The sequence below is a fragment of the Benincasa hispida genome, chromosome 3, assembly GCF_027475165.1.
Source record: "Benincasa hispida cultivar pf3 chromosome 3, pf3_genome.v1.1, whole genome shotgun sequence".
Taxonomy (NCBI): domain Eukaryota; kingdom Viridiplantae; phylum Streptophyta; class Magnoliopsida; order Cucurbitales; family Cucurbitaceae; genus Benincasa; species Benincasa hispida.
In genome coordinates this window covers 34,923,207-34,932,018 of record NC_143480.1, presented here as the reverse complement: position 1 = coordinate 34,932,018, position 8,812 = coordinate 34,923,207, and positions in this window count along the sequence as shown.

The window sequence follows — 8,812 nt, the reverse complement described above, 5'->3', positions numbered from 1 at the left end:
ACGTAACCACCTTCGATGACCAGCTCTGGCGACTAACTCCGAAGACCACACTCCAGTAGTCAACTCCAACAAAGAATACCTCTAACGCCCAATTTAATAGTGTTTAATAATCTTCTTTTATAGTTTTTTTATATTAATAGAAACACTTTGAGTGTATAACAAATGCAACGAATTTGTATATAAAAATACTTTTGAAAAAATGTAAACTAAATATATGAGTATTTTTACTTTAATTTTTTTTAAAAGAAAAAGTATTTAAATGAAAATGACTTTATAGAAAAACACATTTTCTAATCAATCGAAACAAAATGTCCTAATATATAACTTGTTTTATGAACTTATCCAAATTTAAATCAAGAAAATTGTGTATATGTAAAGGAAAAAAAAGGTCATTAACTAAATCCAACTAGAGATTAAGATATGAAATCTCTCGAAGGCATTATTTTGTATGGTGAGATCAAAATGTCGGGTCTCATAGGAGAATCAATCTAGTCTTCTCATATCCTTTACCCTAAGTGGTTTCAAAATTTGGTCCAAAGACATTATTTTGTAGTTCTATTTTTATTGTTTTTCTCAAAAAAGAATAAAAAATAATATTTATCTTTTACAGCTATTTTCATTTTAATTCAAATGCATATAATATAATATCTCACTTTAGTATTGTGAGATCCTCCTCGAGAGCAGATTTGATGAATCCTTTTTCTTAAACTACTTTTGAATGAAAACCTAGCATCATCTAAAAAATTGTGTGTCGTGTGGTGGCCTATATTTGAAAACTATCACTCCTAGATATACTTTTGCAGTCTCCAAATCTGAAGCTTTTTTATTTAATCAATTATTTGAATGTTTAGTCTAATCTCAAGTACTTTTTACATCCCAAAATATCTAAATAGGCGAAAATAATGTAAGTTAAAATCTAAAACACATATTTAAATGTTGGTGGAATAAATCTTTTTATTTCTATTTATAAAATATGATATTTAAGATATCGGTTTTTTTATAGAATACAAAAAAAAAATTGAAAACAACCATAAACCCTAAACTCATACTTAATAATTCCGTACTAAACAAATAGTCATTCCAAACACGTGAACCTTACACTCAGTTTAAAATAATTTACATTCCAGACATATATTTCCTAAACCTACACTAAATTACTTTACAACCCAAACATAACTATCTAAACATTTATAGACTATCTGAAATCAGACTAAAGTAGTTTGTGCCCAAATTAAGCACACTATCTAAACTTATACTAAAATATTTTGCACTCCAACACACAAATTATTCGATAAATTTACAAACTATTATAACCCACGGATTATAATAAATACATATTATTATAATCAACTATATATTCCAAATTAACCCACAAAGTTTTTAAAAATAAAATTTATATAGTTGAATCCTATACTACACTTTTTCCACTTTTTACGTTAAAATACGAATTAATCTTTCGACTTTGACAATAATTGAGTTTATTTGTTTTTCAAACTTTAAAGATTGTTTTGGTCACGTCATCAATATGTGCAATTGTTATTACAACTAACACTAATAATTAAATGATTTGTATAAGTTGTTTGTCAATGTAAATATAATATCTCAATTGATTAAAATATATTTCATCTATCAAGAGATTAAAGATTCGAATCCACCAATTAAAAGTGCATATTCATTAATATGTTACATTAATTAAGAGATACACGTAACATATCTAAAGATCAACGTCATTTATTTTTTTTATTTTTTTGCTCTGTCCTTCCTCATCGTTTTGCAAAAACAATCTTTATTTTGGACACTTCGCAAGACTACCCAAATGAAGATAGGGTCGGCAAATTTACCGTAGGTCGAGCTCGAGCCGCCCAAATTCAATGCATTTTTATATTAGTTTAAAACAATGATATTTATCTTAGTTATCAAAGTGGCTATCCACGGTGGTATGATACTTTAACCTCCCTCAATACGTCCGTGTTAGACACATAATTAAAAATTCAGAGATCTATTAAACATTTTTAAAGTTCAATGACTTATAAGATACAAAATTAAAAGTTATGAACTAAATTTATAATTTAATTTTTTTTAGAAAAATTATTTTAAATGGTAAAACTATTGAAATATTTACAATATATAGCAAAATTTTAGAATTATCAATAATAGACATTGGTAGACTTCAATCCGTGTCTATCAGTGTTAGAAGCACTGATAGAAGTACTGATAGAGTACACGGATAAAAGTCTATCAGTATCTATCAGCATCTATTATTGATAGTGCTAAAATTTTGATATATTTTGTAAATATTCTTATTTATTTTTCTATATTCAAAAGCAGTCTTTTTTTATTTTATTTATTATTATTATTTTTTTTTTTTGGCTAAACTTTAAACTCTCACTAAACAAAAATTCTCATCCGCCACATGATGGCCAAGAAAATGTTGTTTCTTTTCTTTCTTCCACTTCATAAAAATTTCAAAGTGCATGATCTCAACTATAGACTATATTTATAAAGTTACTAATGTTAAGTTTGAAACACTCTACATTAATTTTTTATACATCTCATAAATAAGTTAGTAACGATTCTATTTATGAATGGAGTATTAACATTATGATAACTCATTTGATTTTTTTTTTCAAGCTTTTTGAAATATGATGGAAGAATCTAATCTTGAAACATGGCATGTATCAAACTCAAACATGTGATCTATCTCGAACCATAAATGAATAAGATAAATAAAGATTCGAAATCTTTAAATTAAAAATAATATTCCATCTATTCTTTCGATGATCGAATAATAAAATTAACAACAATGTTCTTTTAAAATAGAAAGTGCTTTGTTGGAAATAGTTGCTTTTCATTAATTGCTAGGAGAAGGCTAGAAGTAAGTTTGAAGTTGGAGTGCAATGAAACACTAGAATTCAATGTGTTGTACTTGGATTTCTTTGATTCACACAACATGTTTGGTTGTGACATATTACTACTAACTTTTATTATCATCTCTATAATCTAATTTATTTAAATATTTTTGACTTTTTGTCATGGTTTATAAAAACGACCGTCACGATCACAATAATAAGTTGATAGTTAAATTATGATAATTGTTTCATAATGACATTGAGGTCTTTCATCAAAATAGTATATAACTCTTGAGACAAAATTGGATATAATTCTAAAACGTTAGAATAAAACTAATTAAAATAGCAAAGTAAAAATGAAAGGAGAAGGAAAAATATTAAATTAGAAGAAAAAATTAGGTGTACTAAGAAAAAAAAAAAACAAAAGGATTATTTTTAAATATAAGAAAATGAATCAAAATATTTGCAAATATAACAAAATTTTACTATTTATTCGCAAGATCGCGATAGACTACTATATGTATCTAAATGTGTCATGATAGGCACAGATAGTAGTCTATTGCAGTTTATCGCAGATAGATTGTGATATTTTACTATTATTTAGTATTGTTTTTAAATATAGAAAAACAAATCAAAATATTTACAAATATAACAAAATTTCACTGTCTATCGTACATAGACTGTGGTATTTTGTTATTATTTTTTAATATTTTCAATAGTTTTGTCATTTAATATAATTTATCTGAAACGCAAAAATTAGGTACTTTATTTAAGGAAGAAGATGATTAGATGGTTGATTGAGTTAGCTTCTAAATGAATGCACCTCTAAAACATTTTTCTTATCTCGATGACTTGGAATAATATGACGATATTTGGTCTCAATTTTTATTTTAAGACACATCTACATTGTTTTAGATCTTAATGTTGATCCAAACTTTTAATAGATTTCAATTCAAGTGAGAGTGGAAATGTTTGTGACCAAATAATAATATTGCGAATTCAAAGATAATAATAAGTAAACTTTTAAAAGATTATAGATAGTCTTGAAAAAGGCAAAGCTTTTATTATTTTTATATATATATAATTTAGTCTTATATAAGTAGTTTTATTTCAATGAATAATTAAATAAAAGTAGTAAGAAGAATTGTCGAGTAACCAAAACAATCAAATAAAAGTTTACATTCATTTTTTCATAATTTTTCTCTCTTTTCTAAGGTATATCTCAAAAGATCAAATTTATAAATACAACAATTTAGAGATATAAATTTTAAAAATCTATATAGCTCTAGATTAATATTTTCTATTTACTACGTATTATTATTTTAGAAAGAAACATTCTAGTCAATATTTTTTTGATTAAATTATAAATTTAGTCTCTATAGTTTAGAGAAATTAATTTAAAATTTAGCCATTAGAATTTAGTTTCTATAGTTGGTAGAATTATCATAAATAGTCCCTATTTACTACTTATGAGGTTATATCTAACCATATGGACTATATTCTAACTTTTAGAACTATAAGGACTAAATTTTAACTTTATCTAAAATATAGGGACTAAATTTATAATTTTATTTTTTTTCTTTAAACCTCACAATATTGGTATATTTTTTCTATAGCAACTTTTGTTTCTCTTTCTCTAACTAATTATTCTCTCTAATGTAGGCATATTATCCCTTAAAAAAAAGATGAAACTTTCATAAATTTGATTGATGAGGAAGTACTTGAGATAATTGTGAGTCAAATCAAATTAGACATATTGTTTTAATGAATAATCAAATTATAGATCAACTTTAGAAGGCAACTCAACACACAACATTGATTATTATTCTTGCCCATTTTCCTTATTTTATTTCTATAGGAGACTAGTTGGGTTGTTTACATTAGTATTAAAAAGAATAATTGCAATGAGTAATACTTTTAAGGATGATAATCTAGTGTATAATAACAATTTTTAAAAAATTGCAAATATAGCAAAGTCTATCAGCAATAAATTTCTATTACTTATAGACTCTTACCAATCCAGTAATATGGTCTATCGCTATCAAACTCCTACCAAAGAGATGGTCTATCGTTGATAGACCATCTAAATTTTGCCATATTTGTAATTTTTTTTACTTTATACTATATTTGTTGATACTTTAGGTCTGATGGCTATATTTACATATGTCCATGTTAAAAGGTTATCTTTGATTCATTATTCTTTAACATCTTTCTTTTGTTATATATCACTTAATTGATTAGTTAAAATAAATATAAAACATTTATCTTCCATCATTGGGAGAGTTACCTTTCATTTATTTTTAACCAACAATTAAATATGTTGGCATTGAATTTACGCTCTTGTTCTTAAAGAAAGAGTTGTATTCAAATATAAGAAAATTGACCAACTTATTTATAAATATAGCAAAATGTCACTATCTATCACACATTTTACTATATTTAAAAATATTTTCAACAATTTTGTTATTTAAAATAATTATCTTAAAGAATACGTTAGCCACAAATTAAAAAAAATTACCATCTTTCATTTTGACATATTTTTATCTATTTTGGTCCAATAATCCAGTAATGGACCAAAATTACTTAAGAAAACAACCCTAATTTAGGAGGTGATTTTTTGTCAGCTTGAAAATCATTATTTAAAATATACACTAATATTTTTCTTAATCATTTTAATCACTTTTTTTAATTATCACATTGACTTAATATTTTCAACCAAATTACCTTAGTTGGATCATTTTTTTTTTCTGAAATCACTTATTTAATAGTTATTTGATAATTTAATAAGTGATTTCAGAAAAAGTGACCAAATTACAAGTAATTTTATAGAAAATATGACCTAAGGCTATGTCTGAAATTTTTTATATATAATATCATGCATGCTATAAAAGAGACTTTATGTGCATTTTTTATTTATTTACTTTTATGCACATTTTTTTATTTATTTACTTTTATATTGTTCCTATATTTTGTCTTTATTTTTTAAGATGGAAAGATCATCTTTATTTTGAGACAGAAAAGTATTATATTTTAATAAACTATTTAATTATATCAATAACTCTTTTGGTTGTATATATTTTTATTTTTTAAAATCAAGCGAGCCTTTTAGTTGTTTTATTTGTACTTAAAAAAGAAGGGGGGAAAAAACGCCACCAATTAATTTCTGTTTTAAAGTAGTGTGATATATTATGATCATCCGTATTTGGTTTTTCTATCTTAAAATATGGCTCAATAAGCTGCTTTTTATTTATTTATTTATTTATTTTGTTTCTTTTGCCCATCCTTTAATATTTCATTTTGATTTTTTCAATTATCTAATGATTGTTTTAATTATTTTATTTTTCCAATATTTATTTAATTCATTTTATTAAACATTACTTCTAATTTAATGAAATCAATTTTATGTAAAACTTTTAAGGATATAACTATTAAAAGTTAACAATATAATTATAATATTTCTTATATTACTCTTTCTATGATTTTATTTATTACTTATTGTTATGGTTAATTTTGAATCCAAGAAAATGGTTGATATTAGACAAAGTTCAGAAGTAATTAGATCATGAAAGAGGCAAAACTAAAACTACCCCTTAGGACCAAATCAAGCTTAGAAAAACCCTCGGTATGGTTGAGGCCCTTGTTTTAGTAAATGGGACATGAATTATGCATGGCCAATCTATTCGACTCGAGAATTAACTCAATATGATTTTGAAACTCTAATAATTTAGATATCTTAAATTAAACTTTCCATATAAATACATATATCATTATAACTCTTAATAAAAGTGCGTCAAAATTTTCACCTTCAAACTCTAAAACTTCTTCACCAATTTACTGTCAAAAAGCATCACGGTGTATGATAACTACCACATCAGTGTGTATGTTTCTTTTTCTTCGTAGAACATATCCTTTCTTCTTCAAAAACACATTTATATTATTATCATGCAAATGTTAGATTCTCTGTCTAAATTTTAGCATCAATATTAATAATAGTGCAATTTTTTTTCTAATTGAAAAATATTATTTCAAAGGGAAATAATAAATTTTACTCGAAGATTAATTTTCAATAAAATGTCAAAATTATATTTACTTTCTATTTTAAAAAATTTCAATATATATATATATATAAAAGCTTATGGGGATTACAATTAATAAGCTTTTTAACAATTTTATATTTGCAATTATCTTCTATATAATGTTTTAGAATTGTAATTTATTATAGAAAATCTGAATTTGTAAATAGTTTAATAAAGAAAGTTACTCATTCAAAATCTTCTCTAAAATACTTAATATTACAAAGTCCAAAATAGAATAATACTATAGTTATGAAAATGCATACCATTATAAAAGAAAGAGATTAAATGTCTTCTAATTGTATCCTTTAGCTCCTCCGTCAAATATATATATATATATATGGTACTCTTAAAAATACGATCTTTTCTAAGGAAAAAAAAAAAAACAAAAGTACTTCTACGACCTTCTACAATTTCTAGCATTAAACACATTTGTTAAAAAATTTCGTACGGAGTAAAATCAACAATAGGTTAAAATAAATATATAAAAATATGTTTAAAAAATTCATATAATGATGAATAAAATCTATAGAGAAACAAATTCAATAAATAGAAAAAGAAATTGAAATTGAAATCATCTATAATAGAGAGTTCACTTAACGACGTACAATACATTAGAGAGAATAATTGAAGGGAGAAATATAAAGAAGACCTAAAGTCATAGTAGCACATGGGATGTTGGTAAACAAAGAAGTAAAGAAAATGGATGTATTTGAGAGTTTTTTTTCTTTCATTTAATTAAAATATTGGAAACTAAAAAAGAGAAAAGAGAGAGACCTAACAAATGATAATAATAAATAATAATAATATATAATTTTGCATAATTTGGTCCTTTTGAGCAAATAAAAGGCCCTTCTCTCTTGGAAAATGAATGGTCCACTCCACATCCCCAATTAGACATTCCCAATAAAGTTGTTTTCTTGTTGCCTCTTCTTTGCTTTTCTCTTTGCTTGCCTTTCAATATAATCTTTTTTTTAAGCATGGCAACTGTCTTGTAATACTTTACTTTTTCAGTTTCACTTGCATGTGCTTCTGCCCTCACCCATAATTCTCCCAAAAAAAAAAAAAAAACCTTCGGTGTTTCCTTAAATGCATCTATCTTGGTACATTTCAACTATTATCTAATAAAATAATGTCATGTGACATTTTTTTCCTAATTCTATTTTTATGTGATTAATAAGTGAGGAATATAACGACTAGGTGTAACCTCGTTGTTCTAATTATCTCTCTCACAAAGTTATATATGGTCCTTATTTTCAACTACGTGTTTTATTTTGTCACAAAGTAATGAAAATTTGAATGAGTAATTCATTTTCTTTAACTCTTTAATGATGAATTAACTTTAGCTTAAATATATGGTTTAAGAGTGTTCCGAATGTATTTTCAAGTTTTTAATTTAAAAAATAAATTATTTTAGAAAAAATTAGAGTGTTTGACAACTACTCAAAATACTTTTGAAAAGTATTTTCAACCATTTTTGTCAAAAATATTTAAATAAAAATTAATTTTTTGAAAAACACTTTTTTCCCATGTCAATCCAAACGGTTCTCAGTTGTTTTTGGTATTTGAGTGCATTTTTTTTATTCATGTTACTGATCTTTCGAAAATTTCAATTCTATATTATTTGAACTAAAAAAATTTAAGTATTTGTTATCGTTGATGCAAAGATGTGTATTATTAACAAGATACACAAATTCACTAGTTACACTAAGATGTGGTACTTCAGGATCAAGAAGTTCTTCATTATCATTTCGAGGTCAAAATATATCTTTCTTCACATCTAGAGAACAAACTTCCACTGAAATGTTCAATAGATGTGCTTTGTCTATATAGAACCTCTCCAAAACTTTTCATTCGTATAAGTTGACTGGTGAACAAATATTTCATATG